The sequence below is a fragment of the Hylobates moloch genome, unplaced genomic scaffold, assembly GCF_009828535.3.
Source record: "Hylobates moloch isolate HMO894 unplaced genomic scaffold, HMol_V3 SCAFFOLD_7, whole genome shotgun sequence".
NCBI lineage: Eukaryota > Metazoa > Chordata > Mammalia > Primates > Hylobatidae > Hylobates > Hylobates moloch.
The window spans coordinates 42,160,768-42,170,482 of record NW_026652282.1 but is presented as its reverse complement, the minus strand read 5'-3'; the positions used below and the strand labels follow the sequence as shown (position 1 = coordinate 42,170,482).

The following is a 9,715-nucleotide window of genomic DNA, read 5'->3' as shown; positions in this document are numbered from 1 at the left end:
CTTTTTTTTTTTTTAAGAAGGAGTTTCGCTCTTGTCACCCAGGCTGGAATGCAGTGGCACAATCTCGGCTCACTGCAACCTCCGCCTCCCAGGTTCAAGCAATTCCCCTGCTTCAGCCTCCCGAGTAGCTGGGATTACAGGCGCCCGCCCCATGCCCAGCTAATTTTTCTATTTTTAGTAGAGATGGGGTTTCACCATGTTGGCCAGGCTGGTTTCGAACTCCTGACCTTAGGTCATCCATTTGCCTCGGTGTCCCAAAGTGCTGGGATTACAGGCATGAGCCACTGTGCCCAGCCTAACTTCAGCTTCTTAACATGATGGCTTGGGGCTCCTCTGGATGACAGCGTGGCACATGGGAAGAAATTGTTGGCAGCTATCTTTAGAGCCAGACCACCTCACTGGGACCTCCTACGTTTGAAGAGAAGCCAAGAAGACCAGGGATTAAGGTGGAGGGTGAGTGCAGGGCTTTCTGTTGCTAAGGGTGGGTGTTTTGTCTCCCCTCCCTGTCCTCTCTGCTTCTCTCTGGGCTTTGGGGTTTGCCCCTGTCCTGTGTGTTGGTGAGTCTGGATGCCTGTATTCCCTTCTGCCCCAAATCTGGATGACCTGTAACTCAAGATATGCATCTGTGTGTGTGTATGTGTGTGCACGTGTGTCTGTTTCTCTCCTCACCCCCTTTCCTCTGTCTTTCTGTGTCTCGAAATCAAGAAGTCTTTTCTCCCTTACTTTCTTCCTCTGTGGAAATAGGCTGTCTCCTTGCACCAGGGTTGCTGTCTCTCAGTCTGGCAGATGGAGTAGGAGACTTGTTCTGGCCCTGGCTAAGTTTGTTTCTTTCAAAAGCATCTCTGTTAAGTGTGGGCTTCCCTTCACCCTCCTGGCATTTCTTCCTTCCACAGCTCCCACATCCAAATCACCACCTCATATATTCATTGCTACCATCTCTGTGCTTGTCCCTGCCTGGAGCTTTGGAGGGTGTGGGAGCCTCCAGCCACTGGCTACAGGAAGAAAATCTGGCTTGCCGAATTCACCACTAGAGGCAATGCCCTACTTCTAGCTACCGGGTCTCAGGAGAGCCCAAATCCACTTACATGTGGCTGAGGCGGGAGCCATATCTGCATGAGCCTTCCTGCAAGTGAGGAAGACCCTGAGGACTTCCCCTGCCCCAGCGCTGCTTTGTGGGGCCAGTCTCCCAACTCGAGTGTACCCCAAAGCAGAGAGTACTAATGTGTAAAGGAAGCACTCTCTACCCTCCCCCCTGCAGTTAGTGGGACTATGGAAGTGAAAGGGGCATGTTACCCCAGCCACCAAGTACCTGGGTATATTGGAGCAATAGCCCCTATAATAAGCCTCAGCCTGGTGCCTAGAGAGCACATGCTCTCCACTCACCACCCACCAGGATGTAAATTCCAGAAGGGCAGGTATTCACATATGTTCTGTTCACTTAGAGCAGTGACTGGCATGGTATGTGCTTGATAAACATTTGGTATTGATACCTCCTGTGTAGGTGACATCCCATACCCATCCTTGCCTTCTGGCTTACCCCTCTGAGGATGAACACTTCTCATTCCCCTCTGCTCTGCCTCATCAAGCTCCAGGGCTCTCCAGAAGCCTCCATTCTGGTCAAACAAAGGCTGCACTTAGACTTAATCCTAAAATCCAAGCCCTGGCTTCATTCTGACAATACTACCTTCCCCTCCCTCATCATGGCCCAGCCACACTGACTGATTCTTTATAAATCATTGAATTAAAATAGACATGCAGAAAAGTGCACAAAGCTCATTTGCTTTTTATAAATTGGGCACACCCATATGACTAGCACTCAGGTCAAGAAACATACTTTGAGAGGCAGAGGCAGACTGATGTCTTGAGCTTGGGAGTTTGAGACTAGCCTGGGCAACATGGTGAAACCTCGTCTCTACAAAAAATACAAAAATTAGCGAGGCATGATGGTCCCAGCTACTAAGGGCGCTGAGGTGGGAGGATCGCTTGAGCCTAGGAGGCAGAGGTTGCAGTGAGCCGAGATCACACCGTGCCACTGCACTCCAGCCTGGGCCACAGAGCGAGACCCTGTCTCAAAAACAAAAAGACAAACAAAAATCACAACATGGCAAACCCCAGAAGCTCCCTTCAGGTCTTCCCTCTTCCCCACCAAAGGTAGCCACTCTCCTGACTTCTAACAATGTTAGGTTACTTTGGTCTGGTTTTGTGTCCAGTTTCTTTCATTCTGTATGTTTGTGAGACTGATCAACATCATCACATACATGAGTAGTTTGTTCATCCTCATTGCTGTATTCTATTTCATTGTATGACCAGATCAGACTTTAGCCATTCTGACGTTGCTGAGCATTTGAGTTGTTTTATATTTGGGGCTATTAAGAATTTTTTTTTTCTTTTGAGACAGAGTCTTGCTCTGTCGCTCAGGCTGGAGTGCAGTGGTGCGATCTTGGCTCACTGCAACCTCCACCTCCCTGGGTTCGAGTGATTCTCATGCCTCAGCCTCCCAAGTAGCTGGAGTTATAGGCGTGAGCCACCAGACCCAGCTAATTTTTGTATTTTTAGTAGAGACAGGGTTTCACCAGGTTGGCCAAGCTGGTCTCGAACCCCTGACCTTAAGTGATTCACCTGCCTTGGCCTCCCAAAGTGCTGGGATTACAAGCATGAGCCACCATGCCTGGCTAAGAATAATTCTGTGAACATTTTTGTACACATCTTTTGATAGACATATATACTCATTTCTTGGGTATATAACCTAGGAATGGAATTGCTAAGTCATTGGGTAGACATGTGACCAATCAGCTTCAGTAAATCATGCCAATTTTCCAATCTACACTTTCCCAAAGGTGACTCCCCATCATTCGTCATTTCCCATCTTTTTCACTGCAGCCATTCTGGCGGATGACCGACCTTTTTTTTTTCTTTTCTTGAGACAGGGTCTCACTCTGTTGCCCAGGCTGGAATGCAGTGGCACGATCTCGGCTCGCTGCAACCTCCTTCTCCCAGGTTCAAACGATTCTCCTGCCTCAGCCTCCTGAGTAGCTGGAACTACAGGCACCCACCACCACGCCCGGCTAATTTTGTTTGTATTTTTTTTAGTAGAGACAGGGTTTCACCATGTTGGCCAGGCTGGGGATGACTGACCTTTTAAGCACCACATTGGGATGAAGAGGGAGGGAGTGCCTACTGAGTGCCAAGCTCCAACAGTGTGCCAGGCACTGGCGGATATTAGGGTCCCTGCCCTTAGGAATTTCCCAGGATGAGGGCAGAGGCTGGTGTGAGTGATCAGAGACCTTAACACAATGTTTGCACCCTACTGTTCGACCCCAGGGACCTTTGAACTTTCATATTTTGGATGCAACTTTGTTCTGCCAACATAACGGATACCAGCCTCCTTTATCCTTCAATCTAATAGGACATTACCCAGAAAATAAAAACAGAACATCTTACCAGATTCACAGTGACTATTACCAATAAACATAAGCACCACAGAATAAACTGACAGCAGCCAAAACTGTGAACCTGAAACTGCGTTGAGGAAAAATTGATGGAAGTTTTCGATGTTCTCAACAAAATGTGGACCTGCAAATTTTGATCCTGAAATATTAGACTCAATGGAAACTGTCCACAAATAAAGCTCAGAACGACAGGAGGTATTCATTCAACAAATATTTATTGAAGTGCCTACAGGGTCCTAGGCACTGTTCCTGTTGTTTTGTTTTTATTTTTGTTTTGAGATAGGGTCTTGCTGTGTTGGTCAGGCTGGAGTGCAGTGGCGTGACTATGGCTCACTGCAGCCTGGACCCTGGACTGAAGCAATCGTCCTGCCCAGGCACTGTTACAGGCAAAGGGGATACAGCAGGGAACAAAAGATTTAAAAATGCCCGCCTTCATGGAGCCTGTATTCCAGCTGGGAGAGACAGAAAATAAACAGCACAATTTGTGTATTATATGTATGTAAGGAAGTGATAAGTATGGATTAAGTTAAAAATAAATCCAGGGGCTGGGTGTGGTGGCTCATGCCTGTAATCCCAGCACTTTGGTAGGCTGAGGTGGGCAGATCACTTGAGGCCAGGAGCCTGAGGCCAGCCTGAGCAACTGGGCTGGGCATGGTGTCACATGCCTGTAATTCCAGCTACTCAGAAGGCTGAGGGGGAGAATCGCTGGAGCCCAGGAGGCGAAGGTTGCAGTGAGCTGAGATCGGGCCACTGCACTCCAGCCTGGGTGACCGAGCAAGACCCTATCCCCAAAATAAATAAATAAATAAATCTGATAAGGGGGGTGTCAGGGAGTTGGGGGGAGGGGAGAACCTGAATTTAAATAGGGTAGTCAGCAAAGGTGATTACTTGAAGAAAAAAAATGTGAAAGAAGCCAGAGATGAACTACACAGATGCAAGAGCATTTCTGGCAGAAGGAACAATCAGTACCAAGTTCCAGAAGCAAGAATGTATGTGGCTGAGATGGTCAAGGAGCAGCCTGAGGCCAAGGACCTATCTGAGGGAAACTGTTACTGCTTGAATTTGACACAGATAAGAGAATCAATGTATGGATTGAATCATCGTTGTAAAAATTAACCAGAAAATGATCACAATGAAAATAACTTCAGAGAAATGAAAACAGCCAAAATTGGTTTTGGGTTAACTGCACCACTGTATGGCATTGATCAAGGAATTAAATTGGCTCAGGAGAATTCACTCCGGTTCAAAGTTGCTCAGTAAAAATTCACCTGAGTTGAGTTGGTCTAATTCCAATTTTTTTTTTTTTTTTTTTTTTTTTGAGATGGAGTCTCGCTCTGTTGCCCAGGCTGGAGTACAGTGGCATGATCTTGGCTCACTGCAACCTCCACCTCCCGAGTTCAAGCGATTCTTGTGCCTCAGCTGCCAGAGTAGCTGGGACTACAGTTGTTCACTACCATGCCTGGATAATTTTTTGTATTTTTAGTAGGGACAGGGTTTTACCATGTTGCCCAGGCTGGTCTCAAACTCCTGGGCTCAAGCGATCCACCTGCCTTGGCTTCCCAAAGTGCTGGGATTACAGGTGTGAGCCACCGCGACCAGCCTTAATTCCAATTAAATTAAATTAAATTAATTAATTAATTTTTGAGACAGAGTCTCACTCTGTCGTCCCAGCTGGAGTACAGTGGTGCGATCTTTGCTTACTGCAACCTCTGCCTTCCGGGTCCAAGTAATTCTCGTGCTTCAGCCTCCCAAGTAGCTGGGACTACAGTTGAGCACCATCACGCCGGGCTAATTTTTGTAATTTTAGTAGAAACGGGGTTTCACCATGTTGGCCAGGCTGGTCTAAAACTCCTGACCTCAAGTGATCCACCCACCTCAGCCTCCCAAAGAGCTGGGATTACAGGCGTGAGCCACCACGCCTGGCCTGATTCCAATTTTAAATGTTAGTATTCGTAAGCAGAGCCAATACTTTAGAGGTCAAGTACATGTGAGTCAGAGGGGTGAATCCAGGGCCAGTTGAAGGCACAGGATCCAGGCAAAGCAGCTGGGAATCAACAACCATTACCTATACATAAGTGTGAAGAAGGATTCATTTGTTCATTCAATCATTTATTCATTCATCTCACAAATATTGATCAAGTGCCTACTATGTAACAGGGATACAGCAGTGAATAAAACAGGCAAAAATTCTTGCCCTCTTGGAGCTTCCTTCCAGTGTGGGGGACAGATAATAAATTTAAAGAACAATTAACAATTTGGAGTAATGATAATAGCTAAATAAGTAAAATACAGGCTGGGCACCATGGCTCATGCCTGTAATCCCAGAACTTTGGGAGGCTGAGGGGTGCAGACCCCTTGAGCTCAGGAGTTCAAGACCAGCCTGAGCAACATGGCGAGACCCCCATTTCTTTAAAAATACAAAAAAATTAGCCAAGCATGGTGGCATGTGCCTGTGGTCCCAGCTACTCGGGAGGCTGAGGTGGGAGGATCGCAGAGGTCTAGGCTGCAGTGAGCCGAGATTGTGCCACTGCACTCCAGCCTGGGCGACACAGTGAGACCTTGCCTCAAAAAAAAAAAAAAGTAAAATATATGATAGTGATATATGTTGAGGAGAAAAATGAAGCAGGGAAGAATATAGTATTTGTGTATATGTGTTTGTATGTGCATGCATACCTGTAGTCCTAGCTACTGAGGCAGGAGGATCCCTTGAGCCCAGGATGTCAAGGCTGCAGTCAGCTATGATCCCTGCCACTGTATTCCACCCTGGGCAACAGAGAAAGACCCCCATCTCTAAAAAAAAAAAATAAATAAATTTAAAAATGACGTTTGATGAAGATCTGAGGGAAGTGTCTAATTGAAGAGAGAACTTTGAAAGAAGAGTAAAACTTTCAAGACAGTCTAACACAGGGGTTAGGGGAACATCCCCTGGAGCCATACTGCCTTGGTTCAAATCCCAGCTTCCTCCATACTAAATGTGTGACCTCATACTCCTATTTTCCCCCTCTGTAAACTGGGGCTAATGATATTAACTACCTCGTAAGGATATCGAGAGGATTAATCTGAGTGCTTACAACATTGTTTGACACAGATTAGCTGTTTATAAACACTGGCTGGCTGAATGAATTAATTTTCATATTAATACAGTAATCATGGAAGTTTTTAAATAAAAAAAAACTTATTCAAAAATGAGATTGTGGGACAATGGTTTGGGGAATGTTCAAATTGTGGACCCCAAGACGGAGGGTGGTTTTGGAACCCTGGCAGTCACTACTTCGAAGTTTTGGCTCTGTTATTGAAGGTGGTGGGGCAGGATATGGTGGCTCATGCCTGTAATTCCAGCACTTTGATAGGCCAAGGCAGATAGATTGATTGAGCTCAGGAGTTCGAGACCAGCCTGGGCAACATGGCAAAACCTCGTCTCTGAAAATTTAAAAAAATTACCCAGGTGGTAGCGCACACCTGTGGTTCCAGCTACTTGGGAAGCTGAGGTGGAAAGATTGCTTGGACCCGGGAATTCGAGGCTGCAGTGAGCCGTGATTGTGCCACTGTACTCCAGCCTGGGCGACAGAGTGAGACCCTGTCTCAAAAAAAAAAAAAAAAAGTGGTATATATTTACTTATTTATTTAGCTATTATCATTACCCCAAATTATTATTTGTTCTTTTAAAAAAAGTTTTTTTTTGGTCATGCGTGGTGGCTCACACCTGTAATCCCAGTACTTTGGGAGGGCAAGGCGGGTGGATCACCTGAGATCGGGAGTTCAAGACCAGCCTGACCAACGTGGAGAAACACCGTCTCTACTAAAAATAGAAAAAATTATCCAGGCCTGGTGGCACATGCCTGTAATGCTAGCTACTTGGGAGGCTGAGGCAGGAGAATTGCTTGAATCCAGGAGGTGGAGGTTGTAGTGAGCTGAGATCGTGCTATTGCACTCCAGCCTGGGCAACAAGAACGAAACTCTAAACAAGACTAATCCATAGTCTTGTTATGTTCCCCAGGCTGGTCTGGAACTCCTGGGCTCAAGGAGTCCCCCTGCCTTGGCCTCCCAAAGTGCTGGGATTACAGGTGAGAGCCACTGTGCCCAGCCAGTCTTGTCTTTTTATTTTCTTTCCAACTCCTTCACCTCCTTCAAGTCGTTGGTAAACATCAACTTCTCAAAGTGGACTTTCCTTATTTAAAATTCCAATCCCCTTTTATTACTCACTCTCCAAATGTTTTCCTTGCATATCACACACAAACTGCATTAGGCATGGTGTTCTTTTAGTTATGGTCATGGTACTGGGAAATTTTTTATTTTTTTTATTTTTGAGACAGGGTCTTGCTCTGTCACCCAGGCTGGAGGGTAATGGCACAATCTCAGCTCACTGCAACCTCTGCTTATGGGGTTCAAGTGATTCTCATGTCTCAGCCTCCCAAGCAGCTGGGATTACAGGTGTGTGCCATGACACCCAGCTGATTTTTGTATTTTTAGTAGAAACCAGGTTTCACCATGCTGGTCAGGCTGGTCTGGAACTCCTGACCTCAAGTGATCCGCCCACCTCGGCCTCCCAAAATGCCAGGATTACAGGTGTGAGCCACCGCACCCGGCCACAGTCTACTTTTTTTTTTTTTTTGAGACGGAGTCTCACTCTGTTGCCCAGGCTGGAGTGCAGTGGCGCAATCTCGGCTCACTGCAAGCTCTGCCTCCTGGGTTCACACCATTCTCCTGCCTCAGCCTCCTGAGTAGCTGGGACTACAGGCGCCCGCCACCACGCCTGGCTAATTTCTTTTTGTATTTTTAGTAGAGATGGGGTTTCACCGTGTTAGCCAGATGGTCTCGATCTCCTGACCTCGTGATCCGCCCTCCTCAGCCTCCCAAAGTGATGGGATTACAGGTGTGAGCCACCGCGCCCGGCCCCCGTCTACTTTTCAGGTGTAAAGGTGTCAGGCAGATCGCGACTCCTAGGCATCCTGCAAAGTAGGCTGGTCACCTTAGGGGCGACCTTTACCAGCTCAAAAATTCGTCTCACATTAGCAGTGAGGATTCGGGCGTCACCCCGAATAACAATTGTTATTTTCCTTACTCATAAGTTTAAGACATGGTACTGGGAATTTAAAAAAATAAATTAGGTTATTTTAGTGAGAGAGAAAGAGCGAGAGAGAGAGAGAGAAGAGGAGGAGGAAGAAAGGAAGGAAAGAAACCATTATATTCTTTTTTTTTTAAATCATTATATTCTAAATGAAGTAACTCAGGAATGGAAAAGCAAACATCGTATGTTCTCACTTTTTTGTTTTGTTTTGTTTTTTGAGATGGAGTTTCGCTTCGTCGTCCAGTCTGGAGTGCAGTGGCGCGATCTCGGTTCACTGCAGCCTTTGCCTCCCGGATTTAAGCGATTCTCCTGCCTCAGCCTCCCGAGTAGCTGGGATTACAGGTGTGTACCACTAGGCCCGGCTAATTTTTGTATTTTTAGTAGAGACACGGTTTCGCCATGTTGGTCAGGCTGGTCTGGAACTCCTGACCTCAATTGATCCACCCGCCTCAGCCTCCCAAAGTGCTGGGATTACAGGCGTGAGCCACCGCGTCTGCTCTGTTCTCACTTACAAGTAGGAGCTAAACTATGAGGACCCAAAGGCATAAGAATGATACAATGGGCTCTGGGGACTGGGGGGAGGGAGTGGGAAAGGGGTGAGGGGTAAAAAACTCTACATCGGATGATGGGTGCACCAAAATCTCAGAAATCACCACTAAAGGACTTTTTCATGTAACCAAACACCACCTGTTCCCCCAAAACTACTGAAATAATAATAATAAAATAAAAATAAATTTTAAAAACCCCTAAACCCATTAAGATAAGGCAGGACTGGTGGGTTGGGGCCAGATCACACAGGGGTTTGACATGTGTGTGTTTAGAAATTTATTTATTTTTAGAGATGGGTTCTTGCTATATTGCCCAGGTTGGACTTGAATTCCTGGGCTCAAGCAATCCTCCCACCTAAGCCCCCCGAGAAGCTGGGACTATAGGTGCATGCCACCATACCCAGCTTAGAAATATATTGAAATTTTATGAATCAAAAGCCTTGATGCACCAAGAGTTTATCCAGAGTAGGGTGTGGAACTTGGGAAGGGTTTATAGCAGGAAAGTGACCACAGCACGAGCCCAGCTAGACCATGCACCAAGCGGCCTTGGGCAAGTCATTTATTCTCTCAGAACCTGTTTCTTCTTGTAGAAAAGGGGGATCATGTTGATCCCTAACTCACAGGGTGGCTGGGAGCCTTAAACAAGGCCA

The 9,715-nt window shown here is 46.5% G+C and overlaps 1 non-coding gene across 1 annotated transcript; it reads right to left on the bottom strand.

The window, feature by feature from the left end:
- Positions 1-8,372: 8,372 nt before the first annotated feature.
- On the bottom strand, positions 8,373-8,528 carry LOC116812413 (U12 minor spliceosomal RNA). Its single transcript, XR_004370697.1, has one exon. It is a non-coding gene; the product is annotated as a U12 minor spliceosomal RNA (small nuclear RNA).
- Positions 8,529-9,715: the final 1,187 nt, after the last annotated feature.